We start from the raw sequence: 24,024 nt of genomic DNA, 5'->3' as shown, positions 1-24,024 counted from the left end.
TTCCTTGCATAAACTTGCAGTAACTTAATGGATAAAATACTCAGTAACAAAAAGCTAATGAAATTATTTATAAATTTTAATTAATTTATATTTTACTAATCAATAGTATCAGATTACATTTACAAAATAGTGATGTGTGTATATATATAAATATATGACTATTCAAAGAATGAATTTTTGCTCATTTACTATGTTGAGTCAAACTGCATATATTGTTAAAGCTAGATAAAAATGACAATCTTTAACATCCACATGCATTCTTCGACCATGACCTTAATTCTGTGGGTTCCCAGGGGTCTTTGGTGCTAAGGTATGGTATATAAAATTCAGGATTTGGCCTTGATAACCATAAGCAAGGCCACACTGAAACTAAATGCTCACAGGTAGGCAGAGAGGCATGAAGAGAAGGTTAACTACCTTCATTGATTAAATCTTAAAAAGGCACCTGAACTCCATACATGGGTGAGAAAACACAATGAAGAATTGGAAGCTAATTCAGAGTCTTCTATTTGAAAGAGCCATTCCATGAAAGAGAGACAAGGTAGATGAGGCCCAGGTAACCTATTTTAGTCAAACATTCTTAATATAAAAAAAAAATTACCTTCATCTTCTCCAACTGATATACAATAAACTTTTCTCCTCTGATGGCTACCTTCCACTTTAAGTGGCAAGCTTTATCTCAGTTTCTTCCTCACTCTCGGTACCACTAATACTGGAAAAGAAGGAGAAACAGAGTGAAGAGATAAGTCAATATGTTCCCATTGACTTTACATTCAGAAATCAGAATGAGTTGCAAAAAATCTCAACAGAGGGCTTACTAAAATGAACAGATATATTGTTTGTTTGGTTTTTTTGGTGGGGCAATGAGGGTTAAGTGACTTGCCCAGAGTCACACAGCTACTAAGTGTCAAGTGTCTAAGGTCGGATTTGAACTCAGATCCTTCTGAATCCAGAGCCGGTGCTTTATCCACTGCGCCACCTAGCTGCCCCTGAACAGATATACTGTAAGGGTTAACCAAAAAACAAAACCAAACCAAAACAAAAAAAACATTCTGTTTTTGAAGCAGGGGATGAAAGATGGTGGTGACACAAAAAGTCACTTTCAAAGTAAAGAAATAATATTAAACAATGTTCATGTATAAGAACACTTTCATAATTAACAAAAATAAAAACTAAACTTGCAATCTAGCTAAGGATCTCATGGAAAATACCTAGAGAGAGCTAACCTGCTAACAAAAATGATACAAAAGTTGCAAAGGTTTAACCAAAAGAGAATAAAGGAAAAAAACCCACAAAAATTTGTTATTTCCCATTCGGTCTGAACAGGAAGACATTTGCTAAATCAATTTCCTCCTTTGGGATAATGTACAGAGTATGATTCTTTGGTTTGCTAAAGGCAGGACCACCTACATTACTTTTAAATGTAAAGAAAGGGTGATTTCTAGTTAGGGCATCCTCTTATCTCTTGGACTTGAAATCTTATGAGCAACAAGATGAGAACCTGAGCTAGGATGTTCAGAAAGAGGAAAAGAGGATGGCCTCTCTGGTCCTTTGACTCATCACAGAGAAGCTGTTGCAAAGCACAAAGCATGCAGTAAGCCCTTGGAGCTATGACAAGTTTTTATTCCAGTTTGTTCTACTGTCTTGTACATGAGCTCTCCCCCTGGGACAGATAGGAAGAAGTACACAATACAGAGCACAAGCAAGAAGAGAAAAAAAGAACCTGATGTACATTATAAAGCAGTTCATTGTTCTAAGGTAAAAGGGAGAAAAAAAACACCTTAAGGTTTAAGCACCAACCATGCACTAATTGGACCAGAATAAAGTTTCATCATGTTGACTAACTCTTTTTTCTTCTCTGTTAATGGAATAAAAGACAAAAACAAACAAACAAACAAACAAACTCCACCTGCCTATGGAAACCAACCCTGGGGACATGGTTTTATTTTTTAAACTAGATATGAAAAGGATTCACATTCCCAGTAAAAGTGTCATTCTATTCCTAGCAATAACTTCAGCCACATAAACCTGCCCTACAATCCTCATGAAGTAAAAGCACATCTATAATTGCATGAAATATTCAGAACAAATTCCCCTACCAAATATGAAAATCAATGGTCATCTCTGTCAAAAGGAACACATTGATGCTGTGGATGAAAAGAACACTGGACTTAGTCCCAATGAATAGCTGTGATGCCTTGGGCAAGTCCCTTTGGTCCCTGGGCTTCTGTATGAGGAGGGGGAGGGGGAGCCCGTGACTTGTTTAGAAGGTATTTTGACAAAATGTGTTCCCTCTGTAATCCCATGTATTTTATGTTATATGCTGCAAAAAATGATTCTGAAAAGGTAGGTAGCACCTGGGCTGCCAAAAGGTGTGGGTCTCAGCAGGTCCCTTTCAAAGGCCTGGACTTGGGTGTGGTACTGAGTGCTGCCTCTTGTGGCAAGCCAGAAAAGGTTAATTGTCTCTGAACCTCCCAACCTAGAGGTTTAGTATTCCTAAATACTAAATTCAGTTATAAACTGGATGAAACTTGCAGCTAAACCTTCAGGAAACCAAGAAGAAATTAAAAAATCAGAGGTTAAAGTATGGTATGTATAGGGGAGTAAAGAGCAACTATAAAAAGGTTCCTAACATTCAAAATAAAACCAAAATATGTCTAACCAACCTTTTGTCTTCTTGCTTTCAACTGAACCAGCGGACCTCACTGAAGAGCCGACACAAGCTGGATCCAGCGGTAGAGGAACTGATGGACAGTGTCACACCTCGATGTCACAAAGGTTGGAGCACAGACAAAGGTCAGCCTACAAGAAAAGAATAAAAAATATTAGCCAGACCAATGGCCTTTCTCAGCAAAGTTTTCACTACCAAGAACCACACACATACATAGAATCTTCTCAGTAAACAGTCCTTTGGCACCCTTTTCTAGGACTCTCTCCTTGAAACATGAGGGTTACCATTATAGTTCTCCAACTAAGTGCAGAGTTCTAGTCTGTGGGGCTATATGCTAAAAATTAGCTTGAGTTCAGCCTTCTAGCACCAGCAAGAAAGAGAACCATTACACCTTAGTCTAAGACATGAGATATTGGACACGACTCAAATGACAGCTAAGACATGAGTAAATGGCATCTTGTGTGGGTAAAAAAGTCACATTGCAGGAAGGGCAGCAAAAGTAGGTAAGGTAAGAGTGGAGTAGCTAGGAATGGGGAAAAATAAAGAAAAGACAAAAATAAGTCAGCCAAAAAGCTTAACATAAATCAAAGAATTAAAGAAATAATAATGATAATTTTTTCACTTAAAAATAGGGTGAGGGAGATGGGCTATTGAGAGCAGAACACACAAAAAGATTAAGATAAAATTAATAATTCCTAGTCTAGAGAAAACAATGATGCTAAAGGGTAATAAAGCATGATACGAAGAAATTTAAATACCATTAAAGTTAAGTGTTTGTTTTGGGGTTTCTTTTCCTCAAAAAAACTCTAGGGATCTCCCTCAGGAACCAGTAGAATTCTCATATGATAAATAACAATTGTCTTAAAATGTTTGTTGTCTCCTTTAAGAAGCTTCAGAGAAAACCTATTTTAGCCCCTAAGCTCATCACACATTTACCACCCTGAATTTTATAAAATCCTATTTACATAGGAAAATGGAGGAAGGACCTCAACTTCACAAACTAGATTACAGAGCACAAGCAAACGTCCAAAATGCCATCAAACCAATTTACAAAAGGCCGAACCTTAATCTCAAAACTAGATAACAAAAACGTCCCTTTCAGATCATCAACCCCACCCATCCAAACCAAGAAACAATGCCTAAGGTCAAACAAAGTAAAAGTAGAAGACACTCAAAGTCAATCTAGGTTTCTGTTTCACTTTTTAATGACCGGAAGATGGATTTGGGAAAGGGAGGTTAAGACTTCAGAAGAACCTATTATAATTTCATTTCTTAAAAACCCAACAACAGCCATAATGGGAAGGTACAACATCATGAAACTGTCCAACTTTCCCCCTTTCAGTCTTAAAACCCTACCTAATTCCTCTGCCTACTGAAGAATTTACAAAGACAATGTTGTAACTTCTAAGGGCAAAACATATTCGAGCTACTGATCCAAAATACATTTCAAAACACTGAAATGGGAAAGGGATGATTCTCATTTGAAATTGTCAGTAAAACTCAAAACAGCTTTATCTCAGTAAAACGAGATTAAAAGACGTAAATGGGGGCAGCTAGGTGGCGAAGTGGATAAAGCACCAGCCCTGGATTCAGGAGTACCTGAGTTCAAATCTAGCCTCAGACACTTGACACTTACTAGCTGTGTGACCCTGGGCAAGTCACTTAACCCCCATTGCCCCGCAAAAAAAAAAAAAAAAAAACCACACAAATCACAAAAAATAAAGAGAGGACCACCCCTCTTTTCTAGATCAGCTAGTTAGTCTGACATAGAATGGTGATCTAATTAAATCCTCCAACTCTGCAGAGGAGGAAACAGAGTGAAAAGACTGGCTGACATTTAAAGGTCCACTTAATATGTACTTTACACTGTAGGCCAGAATGCCTTTTTCTGTTTTTTTCCTTTTTTTTTTTTCTGTTTAAACTATCAAATGCAATATTTTATAAAGGGAATTGGTGGCCTCAGACACTTGACACTAGCTGTGTGACCCTGGGCAAGTCACTTAACCCTCATTGCCCTGCAAAAAAAAAAGGGGGGGGGGATTGGGGGAAACCTTATTTCACATTTTAATAGCCAATATCAGGCATTCAGGGAAATTTAAAGCAGACATTCCTTCAAGGCCAAAGATTTATGTCCCAAGGTGAGATCGCCATTTTGTCCTTCATATAAACCTTAGTTGAAGCCTCGGCATTACCTAAAAACTGAGAGTTGGGGAAAACCTTCGTTGTTTCTTTTGAGCCTACTGATTTAAAGATTTCAAACTAAAGTGGTAATGGTTACAAAATAGGTAGCTCCAAGAAGAAATTTCAGACTAACACCCCTTTTCCTCAAATAAAGGATAAATTTGAGAAGGGATAAAGGAATAAATGCAAATTCCCTCTAAATTTTCTCACATAGCAAGTCCAAAAAGGATAACTGGAAAAGCTGAGTCCTTGATGTAAGTTAGTTAAAGCTAAGATAAAGGCAAATGGGATGGTCCCTCCCCTCCTACCAAGGATGTCCCCACCTAAAAAAGATAAGAGAACAATCATATGTAAGGCCAGAAAGAGAAGATTAAGGAGAGTGGTCCATCCAGACAGACCAGATAACCCTGAAAGATAACAGATAAAAAGCAATGCAAAAATGAGATGCCCCAAACAAAAAGAGCTGGGAACCAACCCACTTCTAAGCAATCCCCAAGGACTAAGTTATAGAATCTAAATGCTTTCAAGAAGCCCAAAGTTTAGGGTAGTTTTGTGTAGCCCCACACCTTGAATACTGACTGACTGCCAGAGGCCCTCAGAGACTTCTGAATAGGTTTAAGGGTTTGGAACATACCATTTCATTGAATTGACTGGATGAACAGCCTGGGTGCACTAATTCAGGGTTAACTAAGAGATGAATTCAGGCAAGAGGCATTCAGATTTAAAAATGGTCTCAACAATGAATATTGCGAGCTTAAGAAAGGGGGCAAAAACATATTTCCTGCTAAGAAGACCCAGGACCATAGACAGTTTACAAAGGAAAGCAAGGAAACATTCAAATCTTTGCCTTGCACCCAGCTTAGTGGGAACTGGCTGCAGGTTTATGAGCAAAGTCAGGAAAGATGGGTCCTTTATCTAATCCAATATGGCAAAGCTTGTGCTTTCCCTCAGCTTGTTAACAGAGGGCACAACAGCAACACTGTCTGTCCTAATAAGTACTGCCTTGCGTGTGCTCTGAAGGCTAAGACAGCTGTGATGATGGCTTAAGTTCCAGGAAGTTGATGTGTTTCTTGGCTTCAAGACCAGTCTATTCCTTGGACTGAGAAGCAATCCATGAAAGCCACACCCACCCAACCCTCCCCCCCCATCCCCCACCCCCACCCCAACAGGCTGGCATGGACTCCATAGCAAACCAGATCTTCCGAATGACATGCAGGGCCTTTCACCAAATGAGCGAGTACTTCACAATCCCAGGCACGATGAGTTGGCTCTTTAGTCAATTCTGGCTCTAGGCCCAGTAGGAGAGAAGAGACTACTTGGAAAAGGATGGAAGATGCATCTATTCCCAGTCTTTAGGAAGGGGAAGAAAATGTCTATTTTGAAAGCAAAGAGGGAAGCACAGATTTCTGTGTGTATACAGGTATGGCCTCCACTAGTATATGCAAGTCACCACTTGGCTCTTTTCTATATCATACTATATCCTCAGTGCAGAAAATCATGTGGCCCAGTATCATTCTACGATTTCGGGTCCACAGATATACTTTTGCCCTTCTAGGTTATTCAATGCCTAATCTTTAGTGGCTGCATGTTTCAGTCTCTTCCTAGAGCGCAGTGAATGGAGTGCCAGGCCTGAAGTCAGGAAGCCTCATCTTCTTGACTTCAAACCTAGCCTCAGACACATAATAGCTGTATAACCCTAGGAGAATCACTTCACCCTTACTAGCAGTGTGGCAAGTCATTTAACCGTTTGCCTCAGTTTTCTTATCTGTAAAATGATCTCGGCAAACCAAAAACCCCAAATAGGGTCAATAAAGAGTCAGATGTCACTGAAACAACTTAGACCTAAATAAAAGAAAATTATCTAGATCATACCAAGAAATTATCCCAAAAAGGGCTTGATGGCAAAGTAATTGAGGAGATAAGCACAAAATTTCAATTACTGTTTTCTAAAAAACTGAGCACGGAAACTCAAGAGCTATCCCCAAAGTCTGTCTTTCCTGCTGGTTCCTAGTTACCTGGGAACTCTGAAAAGGATGACCCATGTGCTATGAGTAGCTTCTTCATCTGGAGTAAGAAAAAACTGGACTTAAAAATGGAAGTGTCCTCACATCCACATGGACTTGATTCACATAGGATAAAACAATAGGGGTAAGACTACGGGCAACACACACACACAAACCCCTGATGATGTATGGAAGCCAAAGGCCAGCAAAATGAATGTAATAGGTGCAGTAATCAGCCCAATACACTCAAGTTAACTACAAGTTATTTAACCTTAACTCCCACCTCCCCTATTCTCCCCCCCCCCCAAAAAAAGAGTTTGTGAAATTACAATAATTTAAAATCAGGAGTATTGCTGATAACTTTTTCTTAGGGTATAAGACTTGAAACAGTTTTCTCATAGTAAAAGGCAGGACAGATGATCACTGCGGTCATCCCTTGCCAGACCTAAGTCCTACAAACAAAGTATCAATTCTTAGCATGTACAATGTACACTTTGGTTCTTAAAAAGCAAAGAAAATGTTCCAACCTATCTAAGGCTCATTTGCTACTTCCTCAGGAACATGGACAAGTCAGATATGAAATTTAGGCAGGGTAGGGCCTGCCTGCCAATAAAGTTATGTGCACAGGAAGCAAAACCACTCTGGCTGGTCCTTTGTATGGATCTCCAGGGGCTGCCCTGGTCATGACCTTCACTACCCAACAGTCCTCCAAAGACTGTGAGCAATTCTAAGCCAAATGGTATTAGCATACTTTGCGGTGAGTCACAGAACAGCTCCTTAGAGGGTGCTATAGAGCAATTCTCCAAACTTCTGCAAGACTAACATTCCCTCACTCTTTCCCAGAAAGGTGTTCAACTTTTCTCTTTGCACCCTCTCTTGGTATAAGGTATCTTAGTGAGCAGTAAATAATGAGCAAGGGGGAAAGTTTTCCCTTAGGATTGTCTTTTTTACTAACAAAATTCTTTTTCAACTTAAAAACAGTCCAAGAATAGATTATGACCTATATAAAACACATGTCAGCTTCATGGGGAAAACACACACATAAACAAAGAGTGAAAAATAAATAAATATGGCTCTCACAGGGAGAGCATCACTATAATGTAGACTAGAACTGTATTATAATAATAAAAACTTGGGAACTTAAAACATTAAGCAAAAATGTCCTAGTGCAATGAGATTTTACCAGATATTGATAGGTGGCTTTCTAAAAAAAGAAAAAGAAAATTGTAAAGGAAATTCAGAAAAATTCCCTCATTTAGCTTATTTTAATTGTATTATTTGGCCAGTGGGGTAGGTTTATTTAGTACTTTGTAAAATGACAGCACTGGATTCTTGCCTAAACTTATCTTCCAAAGTTATATGATCATAGATTTTGGAGCTGGAAAGAATCTTAGATTTTATTTTTTAAAAAATAATAATTTGCCCCTTTAAAAAGTAAGTTCAATCCTCCCATTCCTTCTTCCTTCATGCCCCTCTTTCTTGGAAAAAAGGAAATGAGAAAGAGCACTAATTGAAAAAAAAAGTTTTAATTTTAGGAAAAGAAAGAGTTTACTCCAATTCTCAATGCTCTTCTCCAAGGAGCACATCTTATGGACAGGATTTAACTACTGCCAGATTCAGGAAGGCAGGAGACAGCTGCCACATGGCAGCCATTTGTTTAAAAAGCACCACAGGAAGAGATAGCCCCCATTGATTTTTGACTCTCAAGGAGAACCTTTCTCCCTCAGTAACTTGTCTTTTCTTAAAGACTTCCCATTTACCTAGCCAGTGCACCCTGCTGTCCGCATCATCTGGTGCTTATGGGAACACCTGAATTTATTTTCCCCTCTCATTCCAATCAAAGGAGGACTGGGCTAGGAAGAGAGCATATGTGATGAAAGTTGACACTCCTTTAAAAGAGAAGGTGTGCGTGTGAAAAACTATAGAGGATGCTAGGAAATGATGCTCTTATATTTAGAGCTGAAATTCTTGGGCTAGGACCCCCAATTTCTGTTTGTGGCAAAAACGAAGTCAACAAGGCATGCAATGCAGTAGAGTAGATTCAAAATGTAAAACACCCTCTCCCTGCTGCTCCAGGCTCCTCCTGCCCGGATGGTTACTGAGGTGCTGAAGAAGCCCTGAACCCCACAGTTAGAATGGGAAGGCTAGTAGATTTGGAAATTATGCTTCATGTCAAAGGAACAAGTCTCCAATAGCCATCTAGCCTTAGGTCCTCTCTCCTCCATCTCCATTCCATCCTCTTTTCTGGCATGTTACCAAGAGTTTACGTTTTTGCCTTTCACCCAGAGTTCTATCTTTAAGCAAACACCTTTTCATGAATGGCACTCATCACACACACAAGAAGTTCTAACCCTAACTTCATTGATGTTCACATCCATTTACAAAATTTGTTTTGTGAAAAACATGCGCTAAACATATAAACTCGAAGACTGACAAAGCATATCCTTCACCCCAACCAGGCAAGGTAGATAGTGCTTAATGGTGATATTATATTCCCATTTTGTAAACAAGAAAACAGGTCTGCTGGCTTACCCAAGGTCACACAGCTGATTAAAAACTTGAATTCAGGCCTCTGAGCAGCAAGAGTAATAAATGCAACAGCTGTTGGCACTTTCACAATGCTATTATCATTTTCAGGAAATAAAGCACCAGTAGCTAATTCAAATTGAATTTAAAATTTGCTTAATCACAGAAAGGTAAATTATTGCACATCACTTGCTAAAATGGAGTTTTCCTTTTGTGTCATTTTGCTGAGTGTGGAGTCAGAACAAATTTGGGGTCAAATCTCCCCTCTCCATCTAACTAGCTGTGTGACAATTTCTCTGAATCTCAAGAATCATAGATCTAGCCCTGGAAGGGACCTCACACCTCATTTTGCTTATTAAAAAACTGAGACTCAGTAGGCAGAATCATCAGAAGAAGAATCTGAACCCAGGTCCTTTTACTCCAGAAGTTTCCCACAATGTCACATCTATAAAACAGGCATAATTAGCCACTGCTTACCACCTCACAGGGTGGCTGTGAATTAACAGTAACATACTAAATGTAAGCCTTAAAATTACATAAAGGTCAGCTATGATTTTCAACACTCATATGTATATCCTTTCCATTCCAACTGTAGTAGCAGACAACTTAAGTCCTGAGTAACCTTAAGTTTCAGAAGCAATGCTTTCCAAAACTGCAAACTAAACTGCTGGGGAGTGTTTTGCCCAGTATATAACTACATTTAGTCATATTGACTGCCTCCCAGTGAGCCCCTGGGAGACCCTGAGGGAAACTTCAGGAGCAGGGAGCAGACAGCTTTAGATGATTCTCAACAGTTCTTCCACATACAACTGTAGGCACTGCCCCCTCAACCATATCAATACTTGGGTTATAGCTGGCAACAGTTAAGTTGTCTACATTTCTTCCCCATATTTGCTAAAACTAGCCTCAAGATGAGTGAGAACCAAGGAATTCCAAAACAGAGGTGGTTGGCTTGGGGTCTAGGCATCACACTCTCATGGAATGTAGGGTTTTAGCCAGATCCTCTAAGTATAAACCAAAGCATAAAAGAATTAAAACTGTACTTCAAGATTCTTAGCATCAGGGTGTGCACATATAGAATAAAATGAGGTGGTAGGGTGTTAGTCAGTGACGCCTTCCCTTCTCAGATGGTGAAGTGCTAACTTTTAGTTACAGGTTCACCAGCATTTAAAACTAATGTATAGGGGCAGCTAGGTGGCACAGTGGATAGAGCACCAGCCCTGGATTCAGGAGGACCTGAGTTCAAATCCGGCCTCAGACCCATGACACTAGCTAGCTGTGTGACCCTGGGCAAGTCACGTAACCCCAATTGCCTCATCCCCCCCAAAAAAAACCCAAAACAAAACTAATGTAAACACATTATCTACCTACCTACCTATCTATCTATCTATCAGACATCTAGGGCAGCTAGCAACACAATGTGAAAAGTGTTGGTTGGGCCTGGAGTCAGAAAAGACCTGAATTCAAATCCAGTCTCAGACACTTCCTAGCTGTGTGACCCTTGGCAAGTCACTTAACCAGTTCTGCTTCAGTTTCCTCGTCTATAAAGAGCTAGAGAAGGAAATGGCAAACCACTCCAGTATCATTGCCAAAACAAACAAACAAATAAATAGATCCAAATAGGGTCATGAAGAGTAAGACATGACTAAAATGACTCAACAACAAGAAAAAAGAAAGGAAACAGGAGTCTATTATGTGGCAGGAAGTTTTACAAATATCATCTCATTTGGTCCTCACAACAAGCCTGGGAGGGCGATGCTATTATTAACTGAGGCAGGGGTTTGAGTGACTTCCCCAAGGTAAAAGAGCTAGTGTCTGAGGATGGATTCTTACTCAGATCTTCCAGACTCTAGGCCTAGGCGGCTCTATTTACCAAGTCACCTAGTAGCCTACTACTACTGTTCCAGAAATAAGTGTTAACAACAAGCTAGTATAAAACAGCAGCAAATATACAATTATTTTCTCAGAGTAAAACTGGTGAGACAAAAGCTGGAGGACAGTCCATCAAAATGGGGAGCAAGTTGTCCAAGACCTACCACCTTAATCCTGGCAACTGAAGAGAAAAAAAAAAGTTCCAGTCTACTGCCAATTTTTACCCTTCTCATTTAATAAGTTTTAATGCCAGAGATACATCTCTAAAGGATGAAGTTATTGTGAGGATTATCACACTCCTAAAGTAAAACAGAGGCACACTCTTTTTTGGCTCTGCTTTATGCCTTAATACTGTTCTCCCTGGGGTGTCTAATTGCTTCATTTTCTCTCTAACACAAAAGGCCCATACTTCCCTCCTTCAGAATAAATGATAAAAACCAGTGTCTGAGGAATATGCAAAAAAGAACATTTGTTCATTTATGCTGATCAGCATTCATGATCCTGGTTCAAGCACAGACGGGATGATAATAGTAATAATCAATAACATGGTATATAGTGTTTACTATGTGCCAGACCCCATGTTAAGAACTTTATAATTTTCTCATTTGATTCCCACAACCACCCTGAGAGGTAGGATGCTTATTATCCCCACTTTACAAATGAGGAAACTGAAGCAAACAGAGGTTAAGTATCTTGCCCAGAGTCACAAAGCTAGTAAGCATCTGAGAGAGATCTGAACTCAGGCCTTCCTAATTCCAGGCCCAGTACAGAACCTAACTGCCTTAGCTGAAAATGGAAAAACCTTTAAAGATAGACTTCTCTTTTTCTCAAGAAGGTTATGTAGGTACCTGCTCCATCTCCTATTTTCCAATCACAAAGAAAAGAGGAAGGAAAAATATGGGGGAGAAATAAATACCAATCTTTCAGGTCCCTTCCCTTAAACTATCTTATACCTGAAAGACAACTCAATCTGCCACCAGAAATAAACCTATGACTCACCATGGCCTTGAGACATCAAGGAAGTGGCACGTATCCTCACAGAAAAGCTTGAACAAGAAAACCAATAAACCATTTATGCAGTGGCAATGACTGCCTCAGATTGTTCCGAAATGTCAAACTCAAATAGAAAATTATCCCTACTGGCCACATACTGACTTAAAAACCACAAATTAACATCATCTACATTATATTGTATTTGCACTTATTTTGTTCAATATTTCCCAATTAACTTTTATTCTGGTTCAGCCCTCTCCTCTGATATAGGTCAAATATCATGACAGCAAAAACCTCTGCAGATTTCCAGGCCCCAGCTGATGGCCATTTATTGCAAGCAATAGCCAATATAAACAAAATTTAATTCAACCATTTGACCTGTGCCATCAATTATCAATATGCCAACTCTATCATAGTCTAGCTGTGCTTAAAACAAAAACACAATTCATCCTCCTTTAGCACTTATGAATCTTAAATTCTTTCGATGTACTTATGGTGTCCAATTCTTTCCTATCACTTCAAGCTCCATTACGGAAAAGGACACATTGTTGTTCTGTAAGACCATCTACATTCCTTTTATCTTTTCTTAACAGTTTGCCACCCAGTGATACATGGGGACCCCAGCTGCAACAGTCTACCCTTTTATCTTTAGCTGACCATGCAACACCCTGAAGCTGACTGAGGACTAGATTTCCTGCTGCTTGCCTACAGGGGCTATTCAACTTGTTTAAATATTACTTGCCTGAGAGCCTTGGACCAAAGCCCAAGCAATACCTACCCAGCATTCATTTCAACGTGTACTTTAAAGATCTCCAAAGTCCGATGTACTATGCCCTGCTTCAATACGGGAGGGGCTTTGGATGCTTTTAAGAAGGGTGCCATTTTTCAGGTTCTATACTAACATCATACACGTTATCAGATTAAACTTAAGTTTATAATGATTATTATTAAGCTAATGTTTGAAAACCAACGGAATTCATAGAAGGAATAGTTTGTGTGCTTTTCTACACCAAAAGAGGTGGTGGTGCTTTACTTTATCTGCATAAACATGTCTTTCAGGTGGGTCTGAAAACTGGTAGGAACTCTCCACCTCCCCCAACCACGACAAATGCTGAGGGCCCGATGGGCTTCCTGTCCAAGGTGTTTCTGGGGCACTAAACAGTAATAGCTGACTTGCTGATGCATTGAAAAAGCCCACTGAGGGGGCTGTGCAGCATCAGTTAGCTGTACAGTAAACAGAACAAACATCAAATTCACTACACATCAGCACACAAGGTGTCCGACTGACTTTCTTTCAAGAGGTCACATGGTATAGTAGATAAGACTGATGGACCTAGGAGTCAGGTGACCTCTGCTGAAATCTACCTCAGAACAGTTGAGTTTCCTTATCTGTAAAACAGTGATAATGCTAACTTTTGCACAGGAAAGCTCTTTGCACAACTTAAAAGTACTCTATAAATCTGAGTAGGTTTTATTATTACTATTTTTTTTCCTTTGGAGAAGCTTAAACTGAAAACCAGAGTATTTATTTCCTACAACATTTACATGGGCAGGTATCTGGGGAATGAGTTTTGTTTTGTTTTGTTTTTTTAAAGCAAACTGACTTTAAAACAATACTACAGTTCATTTCCTTGGAACAAGGAACATTACAATGAAGAAGGAAAGAGTAATAAAGCTCAGACTCACTCCTTAACCCCATCTGTAAAGTGAGGAGGTTGGACCGAATGACCTCTTTGGTTCCTCCCATTTCTAAGATGTCTACCGCAGAAGAAAGACAGCTAAATAAATGGGAAGGAGGAAAGAGTAGGCATAGAGATATGAAGACAGATTAAAAAATGGTGCAACGTTAGCTATGAAAACAAGTTTGTGGGCCAAGAAATTCGTAACAGCTTTATACCCATGCTTGTGGCCCACCTTAGTTCCAGTATTGAGGAAATTTCAGAAGCTAGGCAAGGAACAAATTAAAAGAGCATCTGAAAAGGTCACCTGAAGAGGGAAGGCTCTTTTCTCCCTATTCAAAGAGACCTGTTAAGGTGGGGGATTAAAGGAAGAAGCTAGACTAAACCTTTCCAACACTTCCCTCCAACAACTTAACGTCTCAAATTAAATTTTGAAGCAGCAGAGTCAACAAAAGGTCACAGTGAGACATTTTTCCAAACTAAGACAACTTAAGAGGGTCAGCAGGAAAGGTCTGGGACACTAGGATAGAGGACCAGTCCAGGGTGCATGCACCTAGCCAAGGTGGTAGCAACAGTAGCAGCTTTGGGAGCTCTCAGCCCAGAGACAGTAAGGGGGTTGGACAACTAGTCAAAAAGATTACAGGGGACCCTTTGCTGGCAATGGGTGCAGCTGGTGCTAATCGGCAACTCCATTATAATTCCAGGGCAGAGGGGTGTGCTTGTGGTAGATTACAAGAGAGCAGGGGACCTGGTCACAGTCTACCCAACAAAACTGACTTATAATGCTAAAGGGAAAAAAGGAAATTTAATGAAATAGAAAACTTTCAAGCTTTCCTGATGAAAATACCAGGGCTGAATAGAAAAGCTGACATGCAAACAAAAAACTCAAGAGAAGGGGGAAAATAAGTAAACATGAAAGAAATAATAATGTACTTGATATGTTTAAACTGTTTACATTCCTATATGAGAAGTTGATACTTTTAACTCTTAAGAATTTTATCATTATTAGGGGTCTACACATACAAAGGGCATGAGTATGAGAGGATGATGTTGTGATGATCTTTTATAAAAGAAAGAAAAGGAGGGTGCACTGGGAGAAAGGAAAAGTACAATGGGAAAAGTTTCATGGAAAAGATGTACAAGGGGGGCAGCTAGGTGGCGCAGTGGATAAAGCAATGAATGGCCTTGGATTCAGGATGACCTGAGTTCAAATCCAGCCTCAGACACATGACACCTACTAGCTGTGTGACCCTGGGCAAATCACTTAACCCTCACTGCACCCACCCCCCCCAAAAAAGATGTACAAGGAAAAGGTTTTACAGTAGAAAAGAAAATGGAGGGTGGAAAGTGGCATTTGAACCTCATTCTCATTGGAATTGGTTCAAAAAGGAAAAAAATATGTGTACACACACTCAGTATGGTACAGAAATCTATCTGACTCAATAGGAAAATCTGAAGGGAAAGGAGATTGGGATCTGGTAGGGAAGGGATGATAAACTAGAATCCAACAAGCTGTTTACAAGAGACACACATGAAACAAAGACACACACAGAGTTATAATCAGGGAAACTAGATTTTGCTAAAAGGTACAAAAACTTCTGCAGCAAGTTTCTCTGATAAAGGCCCCTTTTCTCAAATACAGACAGAACTGAGTCAAATTTATAAAAATAAGAGCCATTCATTCCCCAATTGAAAAATAGTCAATGGATGTGAACAGGAAGTTTTCAGAAAAAGCAGTTAAAAAAACAATTAAGACAACTCTGAAGTACCACCTTATACCTAAGAGAAATGACGAATTGTTGGAGTTATGATCTAGTCCAGTCATTCTGGAGAACAATCAATACCATTACTAGAGCTGTACCCCAAAGAGATGAAAAAAGAAAATGACTTATTTGTACAAAAAAATTTATGGAAGTTCTTTCTGTGTTGGAATTGGAAATTATGTGGATGTTCATCAATTGGGGGATGAACAAGTTGTGGCATATAATGGAGTACTATTGTGCTCCAATTACAAAGGGGGGGGGGGAAGTGTTTAAAAAAATGGGGAGACCTACATGAACTGATGTAAAGTGAAGTGAGTAGAATCAGGAGATCATTGTACATAGCAACAGCAATATTGTAATGATGACCAACTATGAAAGGACATGGCTACTCTAATTAATACAATTATTCAAAACAATTTCAAAGGACTCATCATGAAAAAAAAATGTTATCCACCTCCAGAGAGAACCAATGAACTGTAAAATGAAGTTTAACTTTCTTGCTTTTTAAAATTTTTTGGTGATATGGCTAATATGGAAATATTTTGCATGATTTCACATGTATGACATTTTGCTTGCTTCCTCAGTTGGTGGGGAAGGGATGGGAGAGAACAAGAGAAGAGAAAATTTGGAACTCAAATTTAAAAACAAAAGAACACTTAAAAATAAATAAATAATAATTTGGTTTCGAAAAGAAGAGACCTCTTGTGTTTACAAGTCACTTTTGCCCAGGAGGCCAGGAAAAAAAACAGGAGTTAGCTAACCGGTCTAACCCCACCAGCCAAACAGCAGCCTTTAGCATCCTCAATTTCCACCCAGCCACAAGAGTTAGAACAACCTGTACCGACAAAGAAAACAGAAGACTTTCGAAACAGCTGTATCCAAGGATATTCCAGTGAATATATGCCTAGAGAAACTTTCTTGAGGCATCTCAGAGAGCTCCCATTTCAATTCTAGAAGGAAAGGGAGTTCCTTCCCTTCCCCTACTCCTACTCCTTTCCCCACCTCCATGAACCCCATCTAGCCCACAATTAAAATTCTGAAGCTAAAAATCAGACTATAAGAGAAGTATAAATTGGTTCCTAACAATCTGAAAAATTATCTACACCAGCGTCCTTAAGTACCTAAAATTGCCTACCAGATTATCAACTGACCAAAGGGGAGAGTAGCCTTATCTAAAAAAGAAGGATCAAACTTTGTTTTTGGCCCAAGAGGGAGCCACCAGAAGCAGTAATGAGGTCATAGTTATGGAGATTTTTTTTCCTGATAGAGCAATCCAAAATTGAAATAGGATGCATCACTAGGTAGTGGGCAAGCAAAGACCAATCAGTCAATAAGCATCTATTATGTGCCTACTATGTTCGAAGCACTATGCTAGGTACTAGGGATAAAAGACAATCACTGCTCTCAGGGAGCTCACAGTCTAATGGAGAGACCACATACCCATAAACTGGTAGAAACAGGTACTAATAAATTACACTCTATGGAAAGAAATCAAGGGAAAATGCTATGGGTAAATGCCAACCTGCAAGTGGTTAAGGAGGCATCTAGCATATAGTACAACAGCAAATCATTACTCTTCATTGTTAACTTACATAATACTTTAAAGGTAATAATGTGCTTTCCTTACAAGAAAAAAACATTACTATTCTCTTTATACAGATAAAGAAAACTGAGGCAGGGAGGGGATGATATCTTTTGCCTAGGGGCATAAAGCTAGCAAAAGTCTGAAGTCAGATGACTCATAACCCATGTGACAAGGCAATTTAGGGTCGTTGAAAATAAAGGAAAGTTGAGGAAAAGAGGCAGGCAGTTGAACTTGAGTAGAAAGAAAAAAGAATATCTGGTGGGATAGGAGAGACTTTTAAGTTGCAAGAAGTTAATGGAAGGAATAACCTGAAGGAGATGGGTAAATGAATGAATATGCAAAAGCATTTATCTGTATATATTCTCAGGATACTTTCATAATTAAATTTTGCATAGAAAATATATCAGAGGCTTGGCCCAACCGGTGGCCGGACTCGCAGCCTCTAGGTTGGGATGAGCTGCGGCTTCGCAGACTCAGGGCAGGCTTCGCAGACTCAGGGCAGCGCCCGCCGAGCACCAGCCAGCAAAATGGTAGCAGTTAGACTAACGATTGCTGCTGCAGGATTTGCAGGCCGATATGTTTTGCAAACAATGAAGCATATGGAGCCTCAAGTGAAGCAAGCTATTCGAAGTCTGCCCAAATGTGCCTTCAGTGGTGGCTATTATAGAGGCAGATTTGAACCCAAAATGACAAAGTGAGAAGTGGCACTCATATTGGGAGTAAGCCCTACAGCCAATAAAGGGAAAATTAGAGATGCTCACAGACGAATCATGCTTTTAAACCACCCAGACAAGGGAGGATCTCCTTATGTAGCAGCCAAAATCAATGAAGCTAAAGATTTATTAGAAAGTCAAGCTAAGAAGTAAAATTAATACACAGATAATGTTAAATTTATATATACATTGATTACTTTATGTATAGGAGTCCTGATGTTTTATAACTATCCAAGTGGATAAAATATATCAGAAAATGTGATAAGAGGAAAAGTTAATCTTTCATACACAATTTACAAAAAAGTCACAGGACCACAAAAGATTACAAATTCTAAGACTTTAAAAACAAACGTCTTGATACAAAAAAGTTTGTTATACAAATAAATTTAGCCAGCATTCAACAGGATAAAAAAATAACTTAGGTGGCAGGACCTGGGTTCTTAGTTATTTCAATATGACTGAACTTCAGGTTTCTAGACCCTAAGTCTTTAGTATTATTTAAAGTTTTAAAGGCCTGAGGCAAAAACAAGGGTTTGGGTGTGTTCTTGCCAGCCTGAAGGCAGAGGGATGTTCAAAGCAGGGCTTGAAAATTTTTTTCCACAGGAGACACCTTTTCCCTTGGGGCAATATTTACATTACCCTGGATATAAAGGCATATAAAATGGGCATAAATAAATAAATAAATAAATAAATAAATAAATAAATAAATAAATTTCTAGACCCACAGTGTAAGAAGCCAGGTACTAGAGGATTTCTGAAGGCAATTAACTTCCGGAATGATAATACTTACTCAGTCCTAAGCAAGTCTCAAAGTACAAAGGGAAATAACAAGCATGTAACTGCGAGGTTGTAACTAAGCCATCTCAATCTCTCCTACCTTAATCATTACTGCCATGTCCACCCTGCCAAACACCAGGACCAATGTGGCTTATTTTAATAATGGTGGTAGCAAGCATGGCTAGCAGGAAGAGTTGGGTTCAAGACCCACCTCTGACACTTACTTGCTCTATATAAACGTGGGTAAATAATTTAACCTTCTCAAGGCCTCACAATCTCTAAGATCATAAATTGCAGAAAAGGTGCTAAACTGCATTTGTAAAAGGAGTTCTTTGCAGGGAACCAGTGAAATCATCTAGTCCCTGTCCTTAAAAATGGAAGTCAACGGGGCAGCTAGGTGGTGCAGTGGATAGAGCACCAGCCCTGGATTCAGGAGGACCTGAATTCAAATCCAGCCTCAGACACTTTATACACTTACTAGCTGTGTGACCCTGGGCAAGTCACTTAACCCCAATTGCCTCACCAAAAAAAAAAAAAAAAAAGGAAGTCATCTCAATTCTCTAAAAGTCATACATCTAGACCTAGAAGGGCCTCAATGACGAGACAATAGATGACTTACTCAAAGTCACATAATAGAATAAAAACAGGACAAGTAACAGAACTGGGATTTAAACCCAAATTAACACCAAAATCAGTGCCCTTTTCAAACACTACACATTGTAGAAATGGATTGCTAGAAATCTAGATATGGTAGCATCTATTCAGGAAGATTCGATTAGTTCCATCTTAAGAGAAACTGGGATTTCCTAGGGGCATTCTGACCAAAGAGTCTTCCTTTCCTTCAAGAGCAGAGCTAACATGCAATGGTGAGGATAGAAACAAGGGGAGTAGTGGGGAGTGGCTGGATTGGAAGTTTGGCCAGCCATGTCAAGTACCCAATTCCAGGAGTTTGACAACAAAAGGAGAAAAACTAGGTGGTAGTTTCAAGTGAGCAAGATCAAGACACAAGTTTGAAGACAGGAAGGATGAGCATTTTTGAGTGTCAAGAAAGGAGCCAGTGGGGGTTGGGGGCAGAGGCCCCGTGGGAGGAGGGAGGAGTAGCAAGCAGAAGGATGCTAGATTGAGAGAGGTTTTAAATGCAACAGGATGGGCTTAAGCTAAAGGTGAAAGTGTTCTTTGAGGAGAAAAGTAACTTGTTCCTCTGGGGCTAGACTAGAGAGAGAGAAATACTAAAGTGAAGGAGATACATTGTTTAAACAGAAGGGAAAAGAATTGGTTTCAATTGATTCAATTAAATTCAACATTAAGTGTCCAGTATTGGTAAGGGCTAATTAAGACAATAATACTCAAAACATTCCCTGAGGCCCTCAAAGAGCTCATTCAACGTGAACAGTTACAATATGTGGTATATAAGTATAGTACAAATAAAAGAGGGAGAGAACGGTAAGGATCAGGGAGGATTTCCCAGGATGTGGCCCAGAGCAAAACTTTAAAAGAAAAATAAGGATTCAAATAAGTGGAAATGAGTGCCTGGTAAAGGGTTTGTTCAGATTTGTAGGGAGGGATGTCAAAAATGGAATTATGTCCTACTCTATCTATAAAGTAGGTTAAATTGTGGAGAGTTATTGGGGGGAGGGGAACGGTTAATTTTTGTGTCATGCCCCCTTTAATATGGCAATAGACTCCTAACATTTTAAAATTCATAAAATGAAATACATGGGATTACAAAGGAAACTATATTAAAAGTTATCAAAATATACAGATTTTTTTAAAAGCCCAAATTCATAAGAACCTCTAGTCTAGATTAAATTGGGGAAGTATACCAGGAGTCAAGAAAATAGGAATAAAAAAGGTCCTCATTAGAAAGCATTCATTGTACCTCTACTGTATATAAGGATCCCTGCAGGCCAAATATTAGAAAACCAGATATTAACATTATCTGTTTTGTTGTATTGTTATTTAGTTAAAAAAAATTAATTCCCAAATACATTTTAATCTGGTTTGAGCAGCACTAGGGAATGTCATGGGCCACATGTACGATACCCCTAATTCTTGCAACAGGAGAAAGAATGGAGCTGGAAAAAGAATAGTTTGGATTTTACTAAAGATGATCTCTTAGACTGTGCTTTAGCTAGGAAGGAAGGGCATTGGGCAAACCTCCTAAATGATAAATATATCCCAAGGCTCTGTCCTGGGATCTCTTCTCTCTACACTATCACCTCCCAAAAGTTTAATGACCATCTTTAAGTAGATGACTCATAAATATATCCAGCCCTAGACTCTCTCTTGAGCTCCCAGTCTGGAATCACCAACTGCCTGCTCTCTACATTTTGAATTTGATGTCCCAGAGACATTTCAAAGTTATTATGTCCAAAACAAAACTCAATTCAATTCACCCCCCTCTCAACTCATCCTTCAACCAAACTTCCTTGTTTTGAGGTCACCATCCTTCTTCCAACCTTACAAGTTAGTAATTTCAGCATAATCCTCCACTCCACAGCACACAACCAGTCAGATGATAAATCCTTTTTTCTACATCCTGTTTCCTTCTCTATTCAGACATAGCAACACAACCTTATTTCAGGGCCCCATCACAACCCTTGGGGACTATTACAATGGTCTCCTAATAGTCTCTTTACAACTTATACACTTCTGCCCAAGTCATTTTCATTCTCAATAAACTCTAGAGGCTCCTATTATCTAGTCCTACACAACCCAATCTTTCCAGTCTCCTGATACATCACTAACAGCTACATTCTACTGCCCAACCTTCTCCATCCTCTTAAAACACAGGTGTAATTCATGCCTTTACCTGTTTCTCATTCCCAGGACATCTTCTGTTCTCATCTCTTGCTTCACCACACACCTCACACCTCATACCTCACAGTACAGGCAAAAATACACAGCCTATTTTGAGTTTCCCAACTTCTGATGGTTTCCCGCCTTCAGAATCTTGTATTTATTTTTGACTATACATTTAGGTGTACATATTATCTTCCCAATAGAATGTAAGCACCTTTAGAATAAGAATTATATCAAATGGGGGCAGCTAGGTGGTACAGTGGATAAAGCACCGAGAACCTGAGTTCAAATCCAGCCTCAGAGACTTAACACTTACTAGCTGTGTGAACCTGGGTAAGCCACTTAACCCTCATTGCCCCACAAAAACAAAAACAAAAACACACCACAAAACAATCAATGAACGTTATTAAGCACCTAATATATTCCTAGTTTACTAAGAGTCTGCTGACTGGGGGCAGCTAGGTGGCACAGTGGATAGAGCACCGGCCCTGGAGTCAGGAGTGCCTGAGTTCAAATCCGGCCTCAGACACTTAACACTTACTAGCTGTGTGACCCTGGGCAAGTCACTTAACCCCAATTGCCTCACTTAAAAAAAAAAAAGTCTGCTGACTGGTTGGGTAGACAATGTAGTAACAGCATCCACTTGGAGTGAATGGTATGTATGCCTAGTTTCAATTAGTGAAAGACACAGGGGAAAACAACATCAACTTAAAGGGTAGCAATATGTTTATCACTTTTCCTCCCAGAGATTCCTCATTGATGTATCTAGTGTGTGCCTTTCCAATTCAGGCAACTAAGCCATGCTGAATTTATAAATAATTACAGGTCTTTCTCACAGGTTCAGCTGGTCAAAGTAAATATGCATAAAGAAGTAATTTGATTCAATTAATGTATTAAGTTACTCTTTTAAGGTCACATCTTATTTTTTTTGTTTGTTTCAATTTGCCTCAAAATGCACTTCAATTATCTGTTAGTTTAAGAAAATTAAATCATGTAAAGTAAATGGGGTGGGAACTAGGGGAATAGAACGGATTAGACAACTAATGCAAACAGGAGATCCCCTTTCTCCATTTTCTTTTAAACTGACTACATACAACTAGTACAAGTATTACCTTCTCAAATGAGAATTATGGATACAAAATGAAAGGCTATGTATATGCCTTAGCTGGCTCTGGCATAGAGGAAATGAAAATAAAAATTTCAACAATTCATACTTTTCTGGAATGAAATGTTAAGTTCAGAGCTATACAAAGCTTAGCAGCTGTTTCCAGCCAACAAGAAAACTGAAAGGGCTGATGCTATCTTTATCCTCTACCTCCTAACCCTAAAGTCAAAGCTGGTACTATCCAGGGCATAACTGCCAAGAAGCTGTCTCAGTTCTAGTCGGCTGTGCACAGGAGACAAAGGAGCAGATGTACGGAGCCAGAAAAATGGAACTAAACAACAATAAAACCCACCTAAAAGACCAAAAAAAAAGGGAAAAAAAAGAGGGGGGACCCAAAAATGACATTAAGAATGAAGGATTCAAGGAACCAAACCTATTTTGAAAAGTACTTCTGTTTATCACTTGGACAATAACTTTCATCCATTTTAAGAAAGTAAAAGGATCAGAAAAATATTCTCTCTCCAACTGCAACCAGCTTTTCCTTGTCTGAATTTCATAATCGGGAGAGAAATACTTCCAGTTTCTTTGAAGGGCAAATATGTACCTCATTTAATATTTTGATTCCCTAAAGAACCTCCAAACCTCACTAGAATCAGATATACAGATGGGAATGTACAAAGTAAGGGCAAAGAATCACAACAGTAAATGGTAGCAGGTATTATTTATTATTCACCACAGACCTAGAATTTGTACCCCCTTTTAACTGGAAATTTTTTTTTTAGTATAAATGAACTCCTTGCTTCTGAAAACCACCTTCCATTATCTCTATTCACCCCACACCCTTTGCCATTAACTGACAATACAATTCTCTTTTATATATTTTTAACAGCAACTGCTTCATGGCCATGCACAGAGTCAAGACAGATATTCTTCCATTAGCCCAATACGTGTCCATAAACCACCAACAAACAAAACTGGTAGTTAAGTGTATGATCAGTCTGTAAATGTGAACTGATATGGACAAACTACACAGCTCCCAAATACAGTATGATAGTTTCGGCGAAGGCTTGACAATTGGTCCTAAACATGGTGAATCACAACAGTCAAATAAAAATCGGTCTTTTCTGTGCTGTGTGTGAGAAAACCAGTTCTCCTTCAGCTGGACAATCAGCTTAATTGGTTACACAGCGAGATTCCCCTGTGGGGCAGTTCATTTTGTATTCTTCGGCTCCTGACTAATTCTTCCTTACCCCAAGCCCCTCCGTGAGTCATCTTGGAGCCTGAGTGAGAAAGTGGATGGCCAAGGTGCAAAACTCATCTCTACTCAAACTGCTGGGGAAAACAACTCCATCAT

At 39.2% G+C, this 24,024-nt stretch overlaps 1 protein-coding gene and 1 pseudogene across 1 annotated transcript in view; one reads left to right on the top strand and one right to left on the bottom strand.

Annotated features, from left to right (window-relative positions):
- Window positions 1-24,024, bottom strand: part of RREB1 (ras responsive element binding protein 1) — a 147,735-nt gene that overhangs the window by 77,779 nt on the left and 45,932 nt on the right. The window contains exons 2-3 of the mRNA XM_043976480.1: window positions 2,667-2,802; window positions 602-712 (exon numbers count right to left, since the gene is read on the bottom strand). The gene's annotated coding sequence lies outside the window, so the exon portion shown is untranslated. The remainder of the gene's footprint in view (window positions 1-601; window positions 713-2,666; window positions 2,803-24,024) is intronic.
- LOC122735142 lies at window positions 17,798-18,146 on the top strand (annotated as a pseudogene).

Source organism: Dromiciops gliroides, chromosome 1 (assembly GCF_019393635.1).
Source record: "Dromiciops gliroides isolate mDroGli1 chromosome 1, mDroGli1.pri, whole genome shotgun sequence".
NCBI classification, from domain to species: Eukaryota; Metazoa; Chordata; class Mammalia; order Microbiotheria; family Microbiotheriidae; genus Dromiciops; species Dromiciops gliroides.
The sequence above is the reverse complement of the archived record's forward strand: the minus strand, read 5'-3'. Positions and strand labels throughout refer to the sequence as shown.